This window comes from Vicugna pacos, chromosome 10 (assembly GCF_048564905.1).
Source record: "Vicugna pacos chromosome 10, VicPac4, whole genome shotgun sequence".
NCBI lineage: Eukaryota > Metazoa > Chordata > Mammalia > Artiodactyla > Camelidae > Vicugna > Vicugna pacos.
In genome coordinates, this window is record NC_132996.1 from 60,568,956 (window position 1) to 60,591,619 (window position 22,664).

Consider the following 22,664-nt stretch of genomic DNA (forward strand, 5'->3'; position numbering starts at 1 on the left):
TGGTTCATTCAATCTAGTCTATACTACAAATACTCAGCAATTTCAAATTAGCCAGCACTCTCAGGGGGTTTTACCCTAGCCTAAAACAGAGGCAAAGGCAAAGGAACCAGCTAAAAGAAAATCTGTTCTACAGAAATATAGTAATTTTACACCACTGATTTATCTAAAATGTCTTCCAAAGAGCTCAAATACCATATAGTCCACACTATTGCTGAAAAAAGGTTTAGATGTAATATTTATTTTTAGACCAGAAGTTAAGAAATGTTGACAAGGTCACACATAAAGGCACAACTTCAAATAAATTTTAAATTTCAGTTTAGTATTCAATTAAGTAACAAATCATCTATTAGGTATGCATTATATACTACCATTAACATATAGACCCCAGCAATCTATGCATTGTCTCATTCACCAACCAGCTAAAAGGCAGCCAGAGATTAAGTCATCAGTAATGTTAGAGCTGGGCCTAGAAGCTATGTCTCCTATCTTTCAGACTGTCTCTCTTCCCCACCACCCAAGGGTCCATGTGGAATGTCCTTTTACTTTAACTTCCTGTATCTTGACAGCTTGTAAGAATAGTTATACAGCTATACAGCTTATAAGAATAGTTATACAATTATACATACTGTTTTAGCTTTTGACTTGGGGAGAAGCTATGGCAGTAAAACTAATTTATGGCTAATTCTCAAGCTCTTGACCTACAAAAGTTCTTCACTTATCACAATACAAGAGATCTGGATCTGATTACCATTCCTAGATTCTCACTTCTGGCTAAGGAAATGCTACGGCAGAAGCAAAGAATAAGCCTGAGGGAAGTCTGAGGAAAATTTCTGCCCACTCTAAAAGCAACGCCTTGGAAAGACCAATAAAAATTGATAGACTTGCTCCAAAACAGGAAATACTTATAAAACAAGGATAAAACAGAATATACATACATGCCCAGAAATTTTTACTCAAATCATGTCTAAGAAGGGCACTGGTTTAAAGAAGCATAACAATTATGTAACTGTCATAGAAAACTGTAAATTTTTATTACTTGGCCAAGCCAGACAAAATCTCATCTCTTAAGTAGCCAGTAACAAAAATGACAAGTCTTTCCCTTTAATTTAAAATATCTCATTGCCTCCAGCTAATTAACAAGGTTAAGTGTTAACCTCTTGCTGGAGTATTCTGTGCTATCAGGGGGCCCGGAAGTCTGAACTGCTTCTCTAGCAAGTTATCTCAACAAACTTGGGTGGGCTTGCTGTCTTAGTCCTGGGATGGTGGCCTCCCACAGGTTCCTTCAGAGAGGGGTAAAGAGCTCTTTCACATCGTGCTATTCGTATCAGCGGGAAAGGGCTCTCCTTAACAGATGATCACTGTCAGTGTCTCCAACAGGGGGACTTGATACCAACACAGGCCTCTGGGGAGCCAGAAAGCTAAACCTGACTGTGAATTAGGTCAACTTTAAGAGTTACTGCTCAATTGTACCAAAGTAGCTGAAAATCTAATGCTTACTCATCCCAAAGCTACCCAGGTCTCCAAATTCCAAGCTAAGGACCCAGGGCCCAGGGCACTACATCCAACTCCACCCATCTAGCTCAGGGGGTTCTACTGGGTAAAAGCAATCCTCTCCTCACCCCAAGTAGGAATCAGGCTGGGGCAAAGCCTGGTTGTGGGCACCGTTCAACCACTGCATATCCAAACAAGCACCCGAGGGCCACTGTCACCACCCAGAAGTAGAGCAGATGCCCCAGGCTTTAGCTCACTGCAGCCGGCATTGTTTACGCTCTTTCGCCGCCTTAGCGTCTGATAGGCCAGGAAAGTCCCCTGTACTGTCCACCAGGACTTCCGGCATGGGCACAGGATGCTTGACCCTAGCCCGCAGTTTGACACTTACGCTCCCCAGGCAGGGAGAGGTCGGGGGCCCTAAGGTCCGAGCAGAATCAGCAGGAATACCAGGCGGGCGGGGGCGGTGGCAGCATTGGTGCGGAGGGCTGCTGGGAAACGCCTCCTCCGGGGGCGGGGCCCAGAGCTCACAGTCAGATTGCCCGCCCCACCTCAGCCCCCTCCCAGCACATACTGACAGCTTAAAGGGGCCGCAGCGTGCCTTCGCTCGGAGGTCTGCAGGACCCAGGGTGTTCCTTCCAGCCCACAGGGCTTCCAAGGCATGAGGCAAATGAATGACCAACTAGAGAAGACTCTACCGCAGTTGGGTGGGGACCTCTTTTTTTGGTGACAACACAGATAATGTTCCAGAAACAAAGGAGATGACCAGTTTCTACTTTACAATCCTAATTCCTCCTCAAGAAGTGAAAAAAAAAAAACGCTGTAGAAAATAGTCAAAGCATTGGGGTAAATGTATATATAGTCCCCATCATGCAAGTAGTTTATTCTATTAACTTGAGCAGTTAATGTTTTTCAAATGGCAACTCAAAGGCTCAGAAAAGAACTGAGAGCCTGCATTGCTCCGCCTCAACCTTTCACTGACTTCCTTCTCTTCTCTACAACACCCGGAATCCTAGACAATGATAGAAATGGGTAGTAGGAGGCGAAATAGAAAAGTAACATTCTCCTTCCTGTGAGTAAAATGTGATCTTTCAAAAATTGGCTAAGAATTCACTTCATGTCTCTGTAGATAAAAAAGTCTTGCATGCAAATAGAATTGTGATGCTCAGTCATCTAATGTAACATGAAGAGTTCTTGAGAAAATTGTAGTAGAAACTGGATTAACATTTCAGGGAGTTAAGTAAGGATCTCTAAGGTCTCCATAGGTTATTAGTGAACTGTAAATTTCTTTTCACAGGAGGAATTTTTCCTCAATATCAGCTTATAAGGTTTGTATGCATTTTGTGTCTCCTTTATACTTTCAGGAAAGAGATTTATGTGTTTATTAACCCCGTATCCCCTCATCTAATCTAGATGAATGCACATACCTTACTAAAACCTTAAGCCACCACCACCGAGTATGGGAATCAATTTAGTAAAGCTAAAGACCATGTCTAAGTGCCCTAATATCTTCCATCACAAACAGGGGTTCAGGTGGAAGTTTAGATTCCAAAGGACAGACATGAAGACTGCTCTAATATGAAGCAGACCCAGGTTATCCTTATTCTGAAGGTCTTAGAAAATTCTAGGCTAAGGCTGCCATGAAGGGAAATTGATTCAGATTAGTACAGTCTGATTTTGAACTGCCAAGAAAATATCATTCTAAAGTGCATTTAACTGTGAATAATACTTCATACTTCTGCATTAGGTAATTAAGACCTTTCATTCTGTCCTATCAAGCTTATCACACTATTCTGAGAGTAATAGTTTGTTTATCAGGCTTCCCATTAGATTGTGAGCATCCTCAAGGGCAAGAGCTGGAATATTTCTTACGTATCTTATTTCCCAGTGTGTGACACCAAATGAATACTCAATAAATATTTATCACAAAAGATATGACCAACACTTACTCTGACACAAGAGTCCAGATAACTTCAATAAGCATACTGCAGTAAGTATATGTGTGCATGCACACACACAAGTGGATAATACCCAGTGCTGTGCTCATTAGTAAATTTAAAAAATTTAGAGAGAAGAAAAATCTCCTGATTGTATAGCTCAGTCTCAGACATCAAAACTAAAGATTATTATTATAGGGATTTATATCTTTTGTCCTAAATGCAAAGACATTTTATATAAATATTCCTGAATAATACTTAGATATCTTACCAAATATCACAGCCCATCTTATTTTGGTTATTGCCTCCTTTTCTTTACTATACCATGAAGAGACTAGACTGGACATGTAAAATCTTCACAATTCAACAAACTACTGGTTAGATGTATTCTCCTTTAACATGACAAAGTGAAAACTGTTTAGGAAATGATTTAGCAAATACTATATATAGAAGAGAATATGGGAAAATGATAATCATGTATTAGGAAGGTGGCATTTCTTACACTTAAAAAGGAAATCTTTCTTCACTGAATGTTTTCCTGCAACAAATTAAAAATACTTAAGAAAAATATTTATTGCACAAATAGCTAGATCGAGGGGAAAAATTTTTTTAAACATTAACTGGAATTCTTCATATTCAATGAAGGAAAGAGGCCAAGTTAGTGATTAAGAGCATGGACTCTGGAGCTAGAATGCTTAGTTCAAATTGTGGTTGTGCCACTTACTAGCTGCATGGGTTTGGACAAACTCCTAACTGTCTGTGTTTGTTTTCTGTTTGTAAAATGGGGAATTTTTCTTCTTTTACCTTATTGGGTTATTAGGAGAATTAAATGAGTGAAGTTTATTTGTAAAGTGCCTAGAATTAATTGCTATATATAAGTATTTGGTAAATAAAATATACAATATTCAACAAATAGTTACTGTCTACCTTTTCTATCACATTCCTTTTAAAACTAAAAAGCAAATGTATAGACCCCTCCCACTGTCTGCTCCTAACTCCCTGTGTTCCTAGCTGTCAGAAGCAGTATTAACTGAGAATCAGAAGTTTTCCAATCTAAGAGCTTTTAAGTCATGTTTATTGAGGTATAACTTACGTACAGTAAAATTTACTCTTTCTAGTATATAGTTCTATGAGTTTTGAGACACATAGAGTCATGTATCCATCTCTACAGCCAAGAACATCTCTATTAGCTCCCCAAATTTCCTTTTCCCCCTTTGTACTTAACTTCTCTCCCCTAGGCAACCACTGATCAGTATTCTATTTCTACGGTTCTGCCTTTCCACAATGTCATACAAAAAGAATTATACTGTGTGCAGTCTTTTGAGTCTGGTTTTTTCCATTTATAATACAACTGAGATTATTCATGTTTTTGTACATATCAGTAGTCTGTTTCTTTTTATTTCTGAATAATATTCCAGTATATGACCTAACACACTTTGTCCATCCATTTACCAGTTGAAGGACTTGTGAGTTGTTTCCAGTTTTTAGCAATTATAAAAGAAAAACGGGGGGAGGATATAGCTCAAATGGTAGAGCACGTGCTTAGCATGCTTGAGGTCCTGGGTTCAATTCCCAGTATCTCCATTAAAAAAAAAAAAATAGGTAGGCCTAGTTACCTCTCCTCTGCAAAAAGAAAAACAAAAAAACAAAACAAAACGAAAGAAAAACTGCTACAGATTTTTGTAGGAACATAACTTTTCATTTCTTTTGGGCAAATACCCAAGAGTGAGAATGCTGGGTGATATGGTAGGTGCATGTTTAATTTATAAGTAACTGTCAAATTTGTTTTCCAAAGTGGCTGCATGAACCATTTTGTACTCCTCCACCAGCAATGTATAAAAGTTCAACTGTGTCTGGGTTATTACTTAGTACTAATTTCCAGTATGGATCTATATTTTTATACCTAACAATTAAAGCCAGTTCTTTCTGCAATTTAGTATTACTGGTTTGCAACCTATTTTTCTATTTACAAAGAGTCATTGATCACTTGGTATGAATCTTAGATGTGGCTTTATAACACTTTCAAAGGAAGTATCAATGAAAATTACTCTTTCAAATCCCACCCAAGAGTAGTCAAATCTGGTCATTTTGTCTGGATCAACAAGTTGTAAAGATTAACAAAAAAGTGCTCCTAGTAACTAGAAGAAAGCAAAACATATATTACATACACATTGGTCAGTCAGATTAGTTTTCCAACATTCAGATGAGTGTTTCCATAGCCTAAATAAAATTCCTCAATAATTTCTATATATAGCAAGTCATATGAAACATCTTTATCAAAAATATAATTCTCTTGATTAGGAAACAAAAAGCATACATGAAAATATTAAAAAACTTACTTAAAAACTATGTCCAATACTACAAAAAATGCTTTTACATCCCCAAGAGAATTGAAACTATATATCCACATGAAAACTTGTATATAAATATTAATAGCAGCATTATTTATAACAGCCCCAAAATGGAAACAATCCACAAATCCATCAACTGGATTTGTAAAACAAAATGTGGAAATGGAAAAAATGGAATATCATTCAGTCATGAAAAAGAATGCGGTACTGCTACACCATACAACATGGGTTAACCTTGAAAATATTATGCTAAGTGAAAGAAACCAGACACAAAAGGCCATATGTTGCTTGATTATATTAGTATGAAATGCCCACACTAGGCAAATCCATAGAGACAGAAAGCAGAGTAGTGGTTGTCAGGGGCTGTGGATGGGAGGGTAGGGAGGGAAAAGGGCAATGGAGAATGACTGAAATGGGCAGGAGGTCTCTTTTTGGGGTGATGTAAGTGTTCTGGAATTACATAGCTGTTAATAGTTGCACAACTATGTCAATATATTAAAAAGCCACTGAATTATGTTCATTTTAAAAGGATACATTTTTGGTATGTGACTTATATCTTACTTTAAAATAACCCATTGACAGAGATGAATAAATAAGCTGTGGTATATTCACAAAAAAGATATTATATAGCAGTGAAAATCAGCAAAAGCATGCATGAACTCCACAAACCATGCTAAGAAAAACATTTAGTTACTGAAAACATACAGTATGACTATACAAACCCAAACAATATACTGTGTAGAGATACATACATTTGTGGTTAAATTTAAAAGAAAAATATAAGGGTATACTGAAAACAGTACAGTAGAAAAGGCAGAGTATACAATCTGGGATGCAGTAAAGGAGGGCTGCACAGGATACTGGTAATGATCTACTTCTTAAACTGAGTGATAGGAACATGGATGTTTCTTTTTTAAAGTTTATAACATAATAACTTATTATATTTAAAATATATTAAAAATTCCATGAGTTTCAAAATGAAAGAAAAAAAAGCTCTGCCTCTAATGAGATCTTATAATTTAGTAATTTAGTAAGTTATACACTACAGTGTTCAGGCAGAAATATAGAAAGGCTTTTTTTTTTTTTTTTAATCTGAGAGGAAGAACTGGGTTGGAAAGAAAATTTATACCCCCAAAGCCATGCTCTACCATTAACTAGTTGTGAAACCTTAAGGAAATCATTTACTCTTCAGGGGCTTTAGTATTCTCATGCATAAAACAAGGAGTTATTATTAACTACCCTCCCACCTCTAAAATTTTATGGAATAGTATTCCACAACACCTATTTATATATAATAAACAGCATGCTTACAATTCCAAATTTTTCAGTACTAGGATATTTGCAGCTTATGTTAGATGTTTGTAAAGTGCTCCTATTTCAGTGGTAAAAATCTCAGACCCCATTCTCTTTGGCCCTTGGTTAAACAACAACAAAGGAACAGTAGTTTGCTTTATGCTAGTATCACAGATGCAGTGATCATCTAAAACCATAGTTTGTATACATGTGGGTTCTACCATCATTTCCCTTTTTCAGGCATTCTAACCCTGGTGGAATATATTCTGTCCTCAGGTCAAGAAGGAGGGATTCACATAAGCCACTGAAAAAGCAAGATTTTAATTATCAGCCTCCTATGCCTGGCAAAGAAAAACATGTCATAAAAGGTAAAAATACTGATTCAAAAAGTCAGAAATATGAATTACATTTCCTTCTCTATACACATGGTACTGAGAAGGTGAGTTTCTGAGTCACCTAGTCATATCCAGCACAATTTGTGGGACCAACTAGTCAGAATCACATTCAGAGCAGGCCTTCCTATGGTCTGTACTCAGGGCGCCAAACTCAGCTGAACTTTCTACGCTCAACCATCACTGGAATGGGATTTAGAAGGCCAGGACAAGTGGCTTCACTGAAGAGAATTCTACCCAACATTTAAAGAAGAATTAACACCCACTCTCCTGAAACTATTCCAAAAAATTTAAGAGAAATGAATATTTCTAAGCTTATTGTATGAGGCCAGAACTACCCTGATACCAAAGGCAGACAAAGACACTACAAGAAAATTACAGACCAATATCACTGATAAATACTGATGCAAAAATCCTCAACAAAATACTAGCAAACCAAATCCAAAAGCATGTTAAAAGGATTATACACTATAACCAAGTGGGATTTATTTCTGGAATGCAAGGATGGTTTAAAACACCAGAATCAATGTAGTACACCATAACATCCTTCATTAGGAGAATGAAGGACAAAAACCACATGACCACCTCAACTGATGCAATAAAAAGCATTTGACAAAATTCAATATCTTCAATGATAAAAACACTCAAGCTAGGAATGGAAAGAAACTACTTCAACATAATCAAGACCATTCAGGAGAAGTCCACAGCTAACATCATACTCAATGATGAAAGACTGAAAGCTTTTCCTCTAAAAGTAGGAACAAGGCAAGGATTCCTGTGTTAGCCAATCCTATTCAATATAGAAATGGAAGTCTTGGTCAGAGAAAGTAGGCAAGAAGAAGAAATAAAAGGCATCTAACTCAAAAAAGAAGTAAAATCATCTTTGTTTGTACATGACATAATCTTATATGTAGAAAACACTGAAGATTCCACAAAAGAAAATTTGTAGAATAAATGAATTCAGCAAAGTTGTAGAATATAAAACCAACACACAAAAATCAGTAGTGTTTGTATATACTACAAATGAACAATCTGGAAAGGAAATTAAGAAAACAACTCCACTTATGATAGCATCAAAAAGAATAAAATATTTGGAAATAAACCTAATCAAGGAAGTAAAAGACGTGTACACTGAAAACTGTAAAACAATCCTGAAAAAAATTGAAGAAGACACAAATAAAGGAAAAGACATCCCATATCCATGGAAGACTTAGTATTATTAAGATACCCAAATTTCTGAAGATAATCTATAGATTGAACACAATCCCTATCAAAACCCCAACATCATTTTTTGCAGAAATAGAAAAATTAATCTTAAAATTCATATGGAATCTCAAAGGACTCTGAATAATCAAAACATTTTTTTAAAAAGAAAAATGTTGCAGGACTCACAATTCCTGATTTCAAAACATATTACATAGCCACAGTGATCAAAACAGTGTAGTAGTAGCATAAAGACAGACAGATCAATGGAATAGAACAGAGAACCCAGAAATAAACCCACACGTATAGGGTAAAATTATCTTTGACAAGATTGCCAAGACCACTAGATGGGGAAAAGATGGTCTCTTCAACAAACAATGATGGGAAAACTGGATAGCCACATGCAAGAAGAACTTTGATCCTTATCTTATACTATATACAAAAATTAATTTTAAATGACTAAAAACCTAAACTTTTAAGATCTAAAACTATAAAACTCCTAGAAGAAAACATAGAGGAAAAGCTTCATGACTTTGGAATAGACAATGATTTCTTACATACAGTGCCAAAAGCACAGGTAACAAAAGCAAAAAAGACAACTATAACAAAATTAAAGATTTTTGTGTATCAAAGGACACAGAGTAAAAAGGCAGTCCACAGAATGGAAGAAAATATTCACAAATTATTCATTTGATAAGGGGTTAATATCCGTAAAATATCAAGAACCCCCTCAACAAAACCCCAAATAACTCAATTAAAAATCGACAAACCACTTGAATAGATGCTTCTATAAAGACTATATACAGATGGTCAACAAGCATATGAAAAGATGTTCAACGTAACTAATCATCAGAGAAACCAAGTCAAAACCACAGTGAGATATCACCTCACACCCATTTGAATGGTTACTATCCAAAAACATTTTTTTAAACAAAAAATAACAAATGTTGGCAAGAATGCAGAGAAATTGGAACACTTGTACACTTTTGGTGGGATTGTAAAATTGTGCAACTGCTATGGAGGTTGCTGAAAAAGGTAAAAACAGAGTATCATATTACCATATAATCCAACAATTTCACTTCAGAGTGTGTGTGTGTGTGTCTGTATATCCAAAAGAATTGAAATCTGAGTCTCAAACAGATTTGTACACCCATGTTTAAAGCAGTACTATTTACAATAGCCAAGAGGTAGAAGCAACCTAAATGTCCACTGAAGAATGGATGAATAAACAAAGTGTGGTAAATACATACAATGGAATATTAGCCTTCAAAAGGAAGGAAATCCTGAAAAAAAGAGGAAGGAAATCCTGTCACATGCCACAATATGAATACTCTGAGGATATCATGCTAAGTGAAATAATCCAGTCACAAAAAGACAAAACTGTATGATTCCACTTATAGGAGGTATCTAAACTAATAAAATTCATAGCAACAGAAGGTAGAATGGTGATTATTGGGCTGGTGGAGGAGGAAAAGATTGATGGATACAGCATTTCAGATTCCCAAGATGAAAAAGTTTTGGAGATGTGTTTCACAACAATGTGAATGTACTTAAAATTGTTAAGATGGTAATTTTTATGTTACATGCTTTTCTTTTTAATCATAATTTTTAAAAAAAGTGAGACACTCATCCTGTTCAAAAAAGTGCTCCATAGGTATTTAAAGAAAAAAAAAAAGACAAAGAAGACTAAAGAAAATATTTAAATACTTAAGTGGAAGAAATCTATTATTAAATTTTAAAAAGAAACTTGGGGTGTTGCAGCTCTTTTAGAATTTTAGAATTTAGACAAATTCTTTTAGGTTTTCCGGTCCCACCAGAAAACCTCCATGCAGAAAAAAGAAAGAAAGAAAATAAATTTGCAAGACAGTATATAAAGTCTAATACTTTTTTGGTGTGTTAAGTAAAGATATATAAAGAGGGACATACACATTTGGTAGGCTGACAATGACCCCCAAAGATACTCGGTTGTAATTCCTGAAACCTGTAAATGTTACTTTATTTGGGAAAAGGGTCTTCGCAGATGTGATTAAATTAAGGATTTTGAGACGGGGATAATCATCCTGGATTATCTGAGTGAGACTTGAATGCAATCACATGTATCTTTATAAGAGGGAAACACAGGGAAATTTGACACAGAGGAGAAAGCGATGTGAAGATGGAGAAAAGCAAGATTAGAAGAGGCTGCAGTGATGCGACCCCAAGACAAGGAATGCCAACAGCCACCAGAAGCTAAGAGGCAAGGAAGGGGTTCTCCCCAGGGCCTCTGGAGGAGTGTGGCCTTGTCTCAATATTAGCCTCCCATAAGACTCACCCTAAACTTTGGACTCTGGACTCCAGAACTGTAAAAGAATACATGTCTGTTGTTTTAAGCCAATGCATTTGCAGTAATTTGTTTCGGCAGTCATAGAAAGCTAATACAACTAGTACAACATTGTGTATGTTTGAAAGCACATAAAATTTTTCTGGATGAATCCATTGAAAACTGTTAACCATGACTACTTCTGGAAGGAAGTCTATGGGATTGGCTAAAGAATTTTAACTTTTCACTTTAACGCCTAGACAAGTCTTAATTTTTTAAAAAATACAACAAGCATCAATATTTTTATCATAATGTTTTTAAGAGCTCTCAAACTTTAAAATTCCAGCCTGGTACCTTGAGGTAGGTTCTGTCTATACTCATCCCGTAAGCTAAGCCTCATTTCTTCCCCTTAACAGGAGATTCCGTATCTCCTTAGAAAGAAAAGAATTGAATCTTATTTATTATCCCAGCATCTAGCAGAGTGCTTTGTCCTCTAACATATAATTCCTAAAGTGGCACAAATTTCATCAAATCATAGAAATCTTCAATATATAATAAATGTTTGACATAATAAATTCTTTGAGTTTATAAAATTCTGTATGTTGAATGTGTATTTCAAATGTGTCAGGAAACACGATATAATTTAATGGAATTCTGAAGTAAACCCTTTTTCAAAGTGCAAAATTGTTCAGTGGTGTATTTTGAAAATGCACATGATTTTTGTCAGTTTTCTGAGTACCTACTTGTGATTATAAAATAGAATAAAAGATGGTAATTTTAATATTAGAATTTTTCATTTGGTAAAGTCATGGCAATAGAACAGTTGCTTGCAGTAAATCTTATTGTAGAGTGCTCTAGTCAAGATTAAATTCAGTCTAAACTGTCGTATTGGACTATGGAGTTAGATCTGAGTTCCAAAGCTTGCTTTGTCACACACTAGCTGAGCCTCAGTTTCCTCATCCGCCATAACAGTACCATCTTCATGTGGTTTGTTTGTTTGTTTACTTATTTATTTATTTTCTGAACAAATGCTTTTTTTTGAAACACTTTATTTTATTTATTTATTTTTTACTTAATGGAAGTACTAGGGATAGAACCTAGGAACTCATGCATGCTAAGCATGAGCTCTACCCACTGAGCTACAGCCACTCTCCTGGTTCCTTATTTAAAACACACTTTTAGAGTATTCATTTTGTGCCAGGCACTATTCTAAGCACTTCACATATACTAATTCATTTAATTCTCTGAACTCCTAGGTTAATATTATCATCTCCATTTTATAAACAAGAAATTTGAGGCACAGAGCCTAGTAACTTGTCTAAGATGATTCAAATAATTGTTGTGGTGAATAGTTGAAATGAAAATGAGATTTTTGCCTTATACATTTGAAGAATCCCTCCCAAATATTCACATTGTTCTCCTGCTCCACAAGTAAATTTGAACTTGTCAGATCATGTGACACTACTCTGTGTTAGGCACTTAGCTATGTACTGAGTACAGGAAGTGCAATATAGTAGCCCAAGGGCAAAGAACTATGAGGGTGTAATAGGGGCACTTAATCTAGACTGGAGGGTCAGAGAAGATCTCCCCGAGAAAGTGACATTTAGGCTGAGAACTGAATGAAATTAATAAGAGATTAGCAGGCATAGGCATAATGACTGGAGATAACAGAGAATATTTCAGGCATGTGTGTGAAAGCCTGAAACACCTAGGCAAAAGTAAAGAACAGAACTGCAACTTAGATGGCCAAAATAGGGACTGAGAAAAAGGGCAGACTGAAAATGACCAGATCATACAAAGCTAGTGACTTTATGCGAAAAAGAAGTACTAACAGATTGCCTGGCAAATACCCAGTACTCAAGAAACAGTAGCTATCATTACCATGCTATTATTATAAGCATCATCTCAGAGTCATTTAGGGATTTTTAAACAGATTTCAGTCTCAAACCCACACTTCAGTCCCCTGGTTCAAGAAAGGCCTAAATCAGCTTAGAGCTTTTGGGACTAAGTAAGGCAAGTGTTCTCTGGTCTAAAATAAACTGTTTCTTTAGGTGTATAAGCAATCTATTCCTTTTTATCCTATAGAAAGCAGATTTACTACTAGTTAAACAAGTAAACGCCATTTTATAATACTCAAGGGGACTGTCTATATTTCATTTGGAGGAATCCCTCATATTAAACATAGCTCAAAATAGGCAGGCAGTCCTCTAAAGCATAAAAGACTTTTCTTTTACTGTCCAGAGATTTCTGATATGGGATTTGGTCTTTATTACCAAATGATGAACTCATGTTAGTTCTAAACTAGGGGCTTTTCATGAGATTTCCTTTTTTTTTTTTTTAAAGGAATGTATCATAAAAGGAAAGTGTAGAATTACAGTACTGAAAAAAAATTCCTGAAATCTACAAGTAAGAGACTTCATACTGCAAGTAAATAAGGACGTAAAATGATAAAAACAAACACTGCAAATAAATACATAAAAGAAATAAACAAAATAACAAAACAGATCAGAGAAAGAGATGTTCTAGACAGCCAAGTTTGCCAGTTATCAGAAGTTTATCCCTGAAACATCAATTATTTAATGTAACTTTTCCCCATGTAATTCTAAGAAAATACATAAGCCTCCCAGTCTTCTCAAACAAAGTATACTGATAATCATTTAAACTTTTTAGGATAATCTATTTGCATAATTACATCAATACCCTCAAGATGTATTGCCACAGAGGTACGAGGGACCCTTGAATCAAAACCAAATGGTTCCAATATGGCCTTTTGAATTTTAATGTTTTATATTTTGTAGCTTTCCTTCCTCAAACTTTGTGATCAAACTAACACTTCTGTTAGGTTGTAACAGTACTGCCTAATTGTAACTCTTGATTTAAAGAACCAAGCAGGGTGAAATTGTGCATAAAGGGATAGTAGAATCTACATGAAGAAAGTTAACAAAATTTAGGCTGCAGAAAATACTATTTTGGTTTATTTCCTGGCAGTTAACTTTCAGATAAATAAGACACTACTTTAAGTCTTATGACTGAAAAAAGAAAAAAAGACATCTGCATTAAAAAAATGAATTTCATTTCAAGAAATACTTGAGACTACTCAACTTTTTTCTCACCTTTATAGAAAAGACCTAAGTCACTTTAATTAATAACCTCTAAGAAATAGAACCAAGATAACAAAACAGTAGGTTTCCAATCTCTTAATAAAATTAAAAAAAAAATCATGTTTGAAGAGACAAGAGATCACCATGGCTTATGTGACATCCTATCTATGTCAAAATATCTGACCATTTCAACTGAGTCAGAATTTATACTCTGAATGCATCTCTGAACAAAGATCATATACCAGAAATAAACAACTGCTGTTACCAAATAAGGGAAAACAATGTTTTCTGTGGCATTAAAAAAAAGTTATTGAGAAAAAAAGTTAGGTCTCAGAAAAAAAGCATACCACAAAGAGGACATTTGTTTAAGACACAAGTTTCTTCTAAAAGTTAGAACTGTATGAATTCATGTTCAGCTTAATATAAATACAGATGGAAGCATATAAAAACAATAATATGTATATGATTACACATGGATTAACATACATAATTATATTACCTAGCTCTGTCCACTGAGAGGGCCTAGGAACAATGACACCCCAGCAGTGAGCCCACTTCATACCCAGATCTTGGTTTCTAAATACCACTGTCCCATAAAAGGAACCAGGCTCTTTAGTGAAATGGCTGATTCTAAGGCTGGGACACGGAAAGACACAAGATGAGTCTGGAGTGTCTTGTAGAACCAGAAAGTAAGGAAACGCTCAAAAAGAAAAAAAAATGATGGGAGGATGTCAAAGGGACACAGGAGCCAACCTGAAAGAGTCCCCAGTGGTCAAAGGTGGAACAATCTGAGCAAAAATAAATGACACAGAATCAGATTATACCTCAAAGTATAAAACGTACTCATACTGATATAGCTGAATGGTTAAGTAGAGAAATATATGGGGGAGAACAGACAAGTCTTCCTTATAAAACTCCAAATAATTTATGTAGATATTCTTCCCTTCAGGAAGTAGAACTGAAACCCCTTACCCACTTTGAAGATGAGCTAGACTTAGTGACTCACTTCTAAAGAACAGGTGTAGAAAGGGAAAAATAGTAACTTTACTACTTTACCTGGCAAACACTACCTTAACCAACCAAGTGTCCAAGGTTAACATCATCAGTGATGTCATGTGGATATCACATTTTCTCTAATAAAAATGATGGTATTCTGTGGCATTCTTTCCAAAAACACATGACCCTTGCCTAATAATGAGAAAAACATAAGACAAACACAAAGCAAGAACATTCCACAAAATAACTGACTAGTACTCCTCAAAACTGTCAAGGCCACAAAGACAAGGAAAGACTGAGAAACTATCCAAGACCAGAGGAGACTAAGAAAGATGACAACTAAATGCAGTAAGTTACCCTGAATTGGATCCTGAAACAGAAAGACGATATGAACAGAAAACTAGAGATACCCCAACAAAATCTGGAGTTCAGTTAAAAGTAATGCATCAATGATGGTTTCTTCATTTTGACAAATATACCACATAAGATGTTAACAACACGGGAGACTGGGTGAGAGGTATACAGAATTCTATGTATCATCTTTATAACTTTTCTATAAATCTGAAATTATTACAAAATAAAAAAGTTATTTTTTTAAAGTTTCCTCTAAAAAAAAAAACCTGTCATTTCTCTTCAAAAAAGTCATGTCATCAAAAACAAAGTTAAAAAAAATTTTTTAGGCCCTACACACCTACTAGAATGGCAAAAATCCAAAACAACTGATGAAACTAAATGCTGATAAGGATGTGGAGCAAAAGGAATTCTCATTTATTGCTGGCAGAAATGCAAAATAATATAGCCACTTTTGAAGAGAGTTTGGCAGTTTCTTACAAAGCTAAACATTGTCTTGCCATATGATCTAGCAATCACACTCGTAGGTATTTACCCAGTGGAACTAAAAATTTATGTGCACACAAAAAAACTGCACACCAATGTTTACAGCAGCTTTGTTCATAACTGTCAAAAACCAGAAGTGACCTAGGTGATGAATAAACAGACTATGGTACATCCATACAATGAAATATTATTCAGCATATAAAGAAATGAGCTATCAAGCTAAGAAACACGGAAGAACCTTAAACAGATACTGCTAAGTGAAAGAAGGCAGTCTGAAGAGGGTAAATAGTGTCTGATTCCAATTATATCACATTCTGGAAGAGGCAAAACTATCGAGATAATAAAAAGATCAGTGGTTGCCAGGGGGTAGGGGAGGGAGGAAAGGACCAATAGGTGAATTAACAAGGGATTTTTAGGGCAGTGAAACTATTCTCTATGATACTGTAATGATGGATAAATAACATTATGGATTTGTCAAAACCTATAGAAATTTACAACATAAAGAGTAAACTTCAATGTATGCTAATTTTAAAAAGTCATTTAGGAGATTGGGTGATCCCATAAAAGAACACAAACTGTAACAGGAGAATCTATCTTACAAATATGTGAAACCACTTCACTAAAGCTGGTGGGGAAAAAGTGCTGACCCAGGTAACTTCAGAAATGAATGGAGTTTGTAAAACTAAAAGGAAAAGGAACTGCACATGAGCACTGTACTTTTAGTTGATAAAGTTGTTCCCCATGGGAGTACAGATTAACAATTCAGATACTGCTATATACGTATACTGGAACTACACAAGTAAAGGGATGGTGGAAGCCAGGTTTCTCACTGCTGAAGTAGAAATTCAGATCAACAGATCAACAAGGGGGAGGAGGCTGGAATGATGTAGTAATGGATTAGACTTGGAGCTATCAGTATGAAATCATGTCTAACTTAATACAGATACAGACGGTTCATTATAGAAATATTTATAGATATGTCTATATGCACCAGCTAGTACACACACACATATATTTCTTTGCTCTGGTAGCTCAGAGGGCCTAAAAGAAATGACACCTCAGCAGCAATGAGAACACTTAGTGACCAGATCTTGATTTCTGTTACCATTTTCCAATAAAAATTACCAGGGCTTCTTGGCTAATTCTAGAACTGTGACAAGAAATATACAAGGTGAGCCTAGAAAGTCTTGTAGTGCCAGAAGGTAAGGAAGTGCTCAAAAATAATGAAATAAAAACAGCACGTGCATGCATGCACACACACACACAGACGCACACACACGCACTCAATGATGTGGATATCTTCAAGGGGCACAGGAGTCAACTGAAAGGACTCCCAATGGATAAAGCTGGAACAATCTGAGCAACAAAATAAAGTACTGGGATATAACTCAAAGTGTAAATTATCCTTCAGTATAAATACTTGACTAATTAAATTAATAATGGGGAAAGAGACAAATGTCTCATGTAAAGAAATTTAAATAAGTTATGTAGATATTCCACCCAAACAACAAGGAACACAACTCCTCACTCCATAAGTGGTTGTACATAATTACTTCCTTTCAAAGAAGACAGTATAAAAAGGGGAAAGGAGTAATTTTACAGTGGAGAAACCTGACAAACACTACTTTAGCCAGGTGATCAAAGTCATTATCAAGTCAGAAATCATATTGATAGTACTCTCGATATGATGTGGTGAAAATGGCATTCTCTTTGTGATTTTCCTCCCCAAAACGCATAACCCCAGTCTAGTCATGAAAGGGCATCAGATAAATTCCAATAAAGGGACATTCTACTATATACTTGACCAGTATCCCTAAAAACTTCTATAGATTTGAAAGTTTTTAAAAATTGGAAAAAAAAAAGTGGGAGGGGGAAGCCAGGATCTACCTTTTCTCCCAATCAACACAAACACAAAACCATCATTTTTCCAGGATTCTTAGTTGAAGACTTTCCAAATTGGTCTGCTAACATATTGCTCACTTCCAAAGACACAGTAACACAGCCAAATGGTTAGATATATATTGTCTTTATCATTTTATTACATACAAAAGACTATGCCAGTTTTGGCCATCTTTGTTCAACAAGTATTTTTTGACCACCTTCTTTGTCTCGAGCACTGTTTGAGGCATTGAGGTAACCTCACAGATCCAAAAAAAAATCTGTGCTCTGCTTTCGTTTCTGTGAGGAAATCAGACAACATACAAGCAAGCAGTCAATAAATGGCCTATTATATAGCAATAATGCTATGAAGTTAAAAAAAAAATGGGAAATGAGGTAAATGTGACAAAGAAGGCTTCTCTAATTGAGAGCTTAGAAAATGCCTCTTTTAAGGAGATGACATTTAAGTTGCGACCTGAGTGAAGCCTATACACAAAGACAGGCTTGAGGTAGGGGGTAGACAGATGGGAAGTTCCAGGCAGGGAGAACAACAAACACAAAGGCCAAAAAGAATAAGCTTAATGTGTCTGAGATATATCAAGTAGGCAAGGCAACTGCCCTGAAAGAAGTAAGCTAAGTAACATATTTTGAACTCTACAGGTAAGAATTTAAGAATCTCAAATCTCTCTAATACTAATCACTAGGAATCTATTAATCACAATTAGATCTAGATCTTTATTTTATGCCCCCACTTAGTCTCCCTTTCCACTGTCACAGCTGTCCATCTCCCATATGGCAAATACTGTATTTTGAAGTGCCCCACTTTTCCTCTAAAAACTACCATGCCTATGGTTCATATTTTATCATGTCTCTGACAGAAGTACTTAAAAAAAAAAAAGGGGGAGATTCTACCCAGAAATCGATCCTGAATTCCTCCTAACAGACCTCACTGCTGCATATAAGTACAATGATCGGTTAAGAGTGAAGGCCCTGAAGACAGACTAACTTGGGTTCAAATTGAGGTCCTATCACTTGCATGATTTTGAACAAGCTGCATAACCTTTCTAAAACTCAGTTTCCTTATATGTAAAAAGTTGTAAGAATTAAAAGATAAAACATGACACCCAGTGAATATTCAATAATGTTGACTACTGCTGGTAAAAGTATTTGAGCATTTATTTTGTTCAAGGACTAAAGCTGGGCCAGAGGGATTATAGAAACTACAATTTGCTACAGCAAATTGTTTGAGAGATAAAATTGTCAAACTCCCTTAGGTCAGGGGCTTTGTCTTTTTCTGGTTCACTAGTGTTTTCCCAGAATCTAGAACAATGTTTAACACACAGTAGGCATCAATCTCAATATTTGTTGAATGAATGAATGAGACTCTATTAAGTCAAAGGAGCATAAAAGAGCCTGGCTTTACTCCAATATAAAGAAAAGTTTTCATTCCCCATCAAGATTTTTAACAATAACCTAAGGCATTCATAAAGATGTTTATTATTTTTAATTGCCTCCCCAAAACCTAGGACAGTGCTTGTAATATTAAGGTACTCAAATTTATTGCAATTAAAACTCTGCTGCTAAAATTGAGCTGTCAGTAGAAGGCTATAACATTGTTCATAATTCGAAGTTGATGATCAAAATTTTAAGACTAATGAATTATAAAGTATATTAATTGTTATGGAATAAATACCTTTGCTTGCCTTTGCCTGAGTGAACAAACTTTAAAATAATGTGTAAAATTTTTTTTCTCATGAGTTTACCAACTGGATTTAATTTATGTTGGCAAAATAAATTGATTTCACCTTTCTCTACATTATTCTATAAAAACAACATTCTATTTTGTCCAGTCACTTAAGAAAAGTCCAAATCTTCTACAATTTCTTAAGTTTTAAAAGATCATTAGCTTAATTTATCAGCTCTTTAGGTCAAAGAAGGACTTTTCACGGTGATGAAAATGGAGAAAGGAGGAGTTCACCTCTCTAAAAATGAGTTTTCAATTACTATAATTATGCACAAAATAAGACAGGGAGCATTTCTGGGCCAAGATTTGAAGCCTTGATTCCCATAAGAATTAAACTGGAGCCGCGCATAAATTTGGGGCAAGTTCTGCAAAAACCTCTTCATCCTCTATTGATGCTGAATGAAAAACTCATTAAGATTCATCAACACGAATATATTTTCTAACACACAGTAGCCACTCTGGCAACATGACTTTCATCATTTCCTATCCTAGAAACAAAACGGATGCATTTAAATCCTGCCTGACAATTACCACGATTGCAGGGTAGTTCTCTCAACAACCGGAGTGGTAAGATCTAAAAAGTAAGAATCTAGTTCTCCGAGCCACCACCTTGAAGTAGCAAGGCCTGCTTAACCTACACTGCTGGCTATTGTACTGGTCCCCCAAACCTTCAGAGCTGGAAAGATACCCGAACTCTACTGACACCTTTTGAAAGAGAAAACCAACCAGAAGGGCGGAGCGGTAGGATCCGAATCGTTAAAATCGCAGCAAGCCGGTGGGGACACACAGGTGCGCGGGCAGGGACACAGGTGAGCGGGCAGGCCCCGGTACCGCTGTCCTTGTCACTCTCTGAGGCGACCAGGCCCTTCACAACCACGAGAGCCCTCAGAGGCTCTTACTCACTCATTCATTCATTTGACAATTACGCGAGGGGCGCCTCGGCAGGGCCGACTCACAGGCCCCCGCCCCAGTACCGGAACACCCTGAGCCGCCAGGCGCGGCCCTGCGCCTCCTACATCCCCCCGGCGCTGCCGCCCGCACCCCGCCGCGGCGCGCTCCAGGCACCCGGATCCCAGCCCCGGCCCCGCTGCACACCAGCACCCACGCCCCCCGCCCTCCTAGCCGCGAGTCCCCCGGCCTCCGCCCCGCCTCGGCGACTCAGACCTGCCGGGTCGCAGGGCGAGGGAGGCGCGCGTCCGCAGAGAACCCTCGCCCGCGGTTCAGGGCCCCTCTGCGCGCGCGACTCGCGAGCCCGAGGGCCTAGGCGAGTGGGTCGGGCCCATAGTCCACTCACCTCCGCCGGGTCAGAACCAAGGGGGTGGTCTAAGCCGTTTGAAACCGCTTGGGCCGCCGCACACCCCGCAGTGTCCTCGTTGTTTATTGGTCCTCGGTGGACCGCCCATCGCCCTTCTATTGGCCCATTTGAAAGCACTGTGGGCACGCGCCGCCCGCAGCCTTAAAGGAGCCGCAGGCACTCGTGTTTCCCTGGGGACCCGGCTCTCTCAGGTCTGGTGGGAAGAGGGTCACTCCCTCTGGAGCGAGAGCTGCTGACGACCCCTGAAAGAAAGGCGAAATACGTATGGAGAGCTGTGCATTGCCGACCGTCAGCATGTTTGCTTTGTTTAATTACAGACATTTAAGCTGCTGTCAACACCTAGCAATTTTTTAAAAAATCATTTCATTCGCCAAATATTGATTGTGCAGCCAAGTGCGTGAAGGAAAGGAGAGAGGCAGCTGGCATATAGTGGAAAGAGACTGCATGGTGCCAAGACGCTGGATTCTGGTCTTGGACCTGCTCCGAGTAAACCACTTTTCTCAGTAAATCGTCCGTAGCTTAGTTTCCTCATCTGTAAAACGGGATAACGATATTTTGCTTATAATCTTAATGTGAGGATTTAATATAACTTAATTGAATGTCTAGGAAGGGACTTTGAACAGTAATGCATTCTACAAAAGCTGAATACTCCGGTTATTTATAAAAATGAGACGCTTGGTTAATATGATCTCTAAAATTCTTGCTTAGCTCTACATTCAGTGTTTCTATGAATAAGATCTGGTCCTAACTTTCAAGGAATTTGCAAACTACAGTGGTCAGAGGAATAAAACATATGGACTAGTTGCTAAAGTTCAAAACAGTATAAGAACTATATAAAAGAAAAATGGTAGATGTTTAACTGAAGGGAGGAATTAGATAGGGGAGGATCTTTGAAGGGGATGGATTTTAATCTAGGATTTAAAGTGTGTGTAGATTACCAAGAAGCTAAAAAGTGAAGAGAGGATGGGTAAAAATAATAAAACAATTTTTTTGAAACCCATCAAATTGGCAAAAATGAAAAAGTTTAACAACCTTTGGTTGGCCAAGAGTTGGAGAAACAGACACTCAAACTCACTATTGGTAAAAGTATAATTGGTACAAACTTTTAGGAAGACAATTTAGCAGTTATTAAAATGTAAAATGAAAAAAAAATGTAAAATGTATATAATGTCTAGCCAAGTAATGCCACTGATAGGAATTTGTCCTACAGATCTATGCAAGGAGGCAAAGAAAAGGCACAAGGATGTTCACTGCAGCACTGCTTTAGAAAACAAACAAACAAGCAAAACCCCCTGGAAATTACATGTTCATCTATAGGGAACTTTATTACGTAAAATGATATACCCATTCAATAGAATACTACACAACTGCTAAAAAGAATGTGTTTAATCTGTGAGTGCTGGTTAGAAAAATGCATAAATCTTATTTAATTAAAAAAAGACAAGTTGCAAAGAAGCATACATATATGGAATGGTTTTTATTATATATGGTTATAAATATATATGTATTTGTGTGCATGCCTGAAGATGGTTAGAACATTCCTGGAACAAAAAACTTAATAGGGGTGGGACTCATTAAGGAGGGAAATGAATTTTTTAACCACTGAGATGTTAAATTGTTACTTTTTTAATAGAAGGAGCAGGGAGAATGTGTAGTAGTGGGCAAAGTACGGGTGAAGGCAGAAAGACAAGAAAGTGCATTGTCTGAGGGGAGCTGAACATGTGGGTTTGATTTTAGGACAGTGTTCATGTTGAAGTAGTGAGACAAGATTGACAGAGAAAGTTAGGAACAGTTTTAGAGGGTCTTGAAAATGAGGGTAAGGAATTTGTA

At 36.8% G+C, this 22,664-nt stretch overlaps 1 protein-coding gene and 1 long non-coding RNA gene across 8 annotated transcripts in view; one reads left to right on the forward strand and one right to left on the reverse strand.

Annotated features, from left to right (window-relative positions):
• Positions 1-20,942, reverse strand: part of CKAP5 (cytoskeleton associated protein 5) — an 89,641-nt gene extending 68,699 nt beyond the window's left edge. Inside the window, exon 1 of one of the 7 annotated variants that reach the window (XM_006212285.4) lies at positions 20,814-20,942. The gene's annotated coding sequence lies outside the window, so the exon portion shown is untranslated. Of the gene's footprint in view, positions 1-1,619; positions 1,711-1,879; positions 1,977-20,245; positions 20,505-20,683; positions 20,704-20,813 lie in introns of those variants that run through there. The other 6 variants (XM_072969887.1, XM_072969885.1, XM_072969886.1 and 3 more) reach the window with 6 other exon arrangements.
• Positions 20,943-21,067: 125 nt separating this feature from the next.
• Positions 21,068-22,290, forward strand: LOC140698780 (uncharacterized). The gene is made up of 2 exons (XR_012076728.1): positions 21,068-21,320; positions 22,045-22,290. It is a non-coding gene; the product is annotated as an uncharacterized lncRNA (long non-coding RNA).
• The last annotated feature ends 374 nt before the right edge of the window (positions 22,291-22,664 follow it).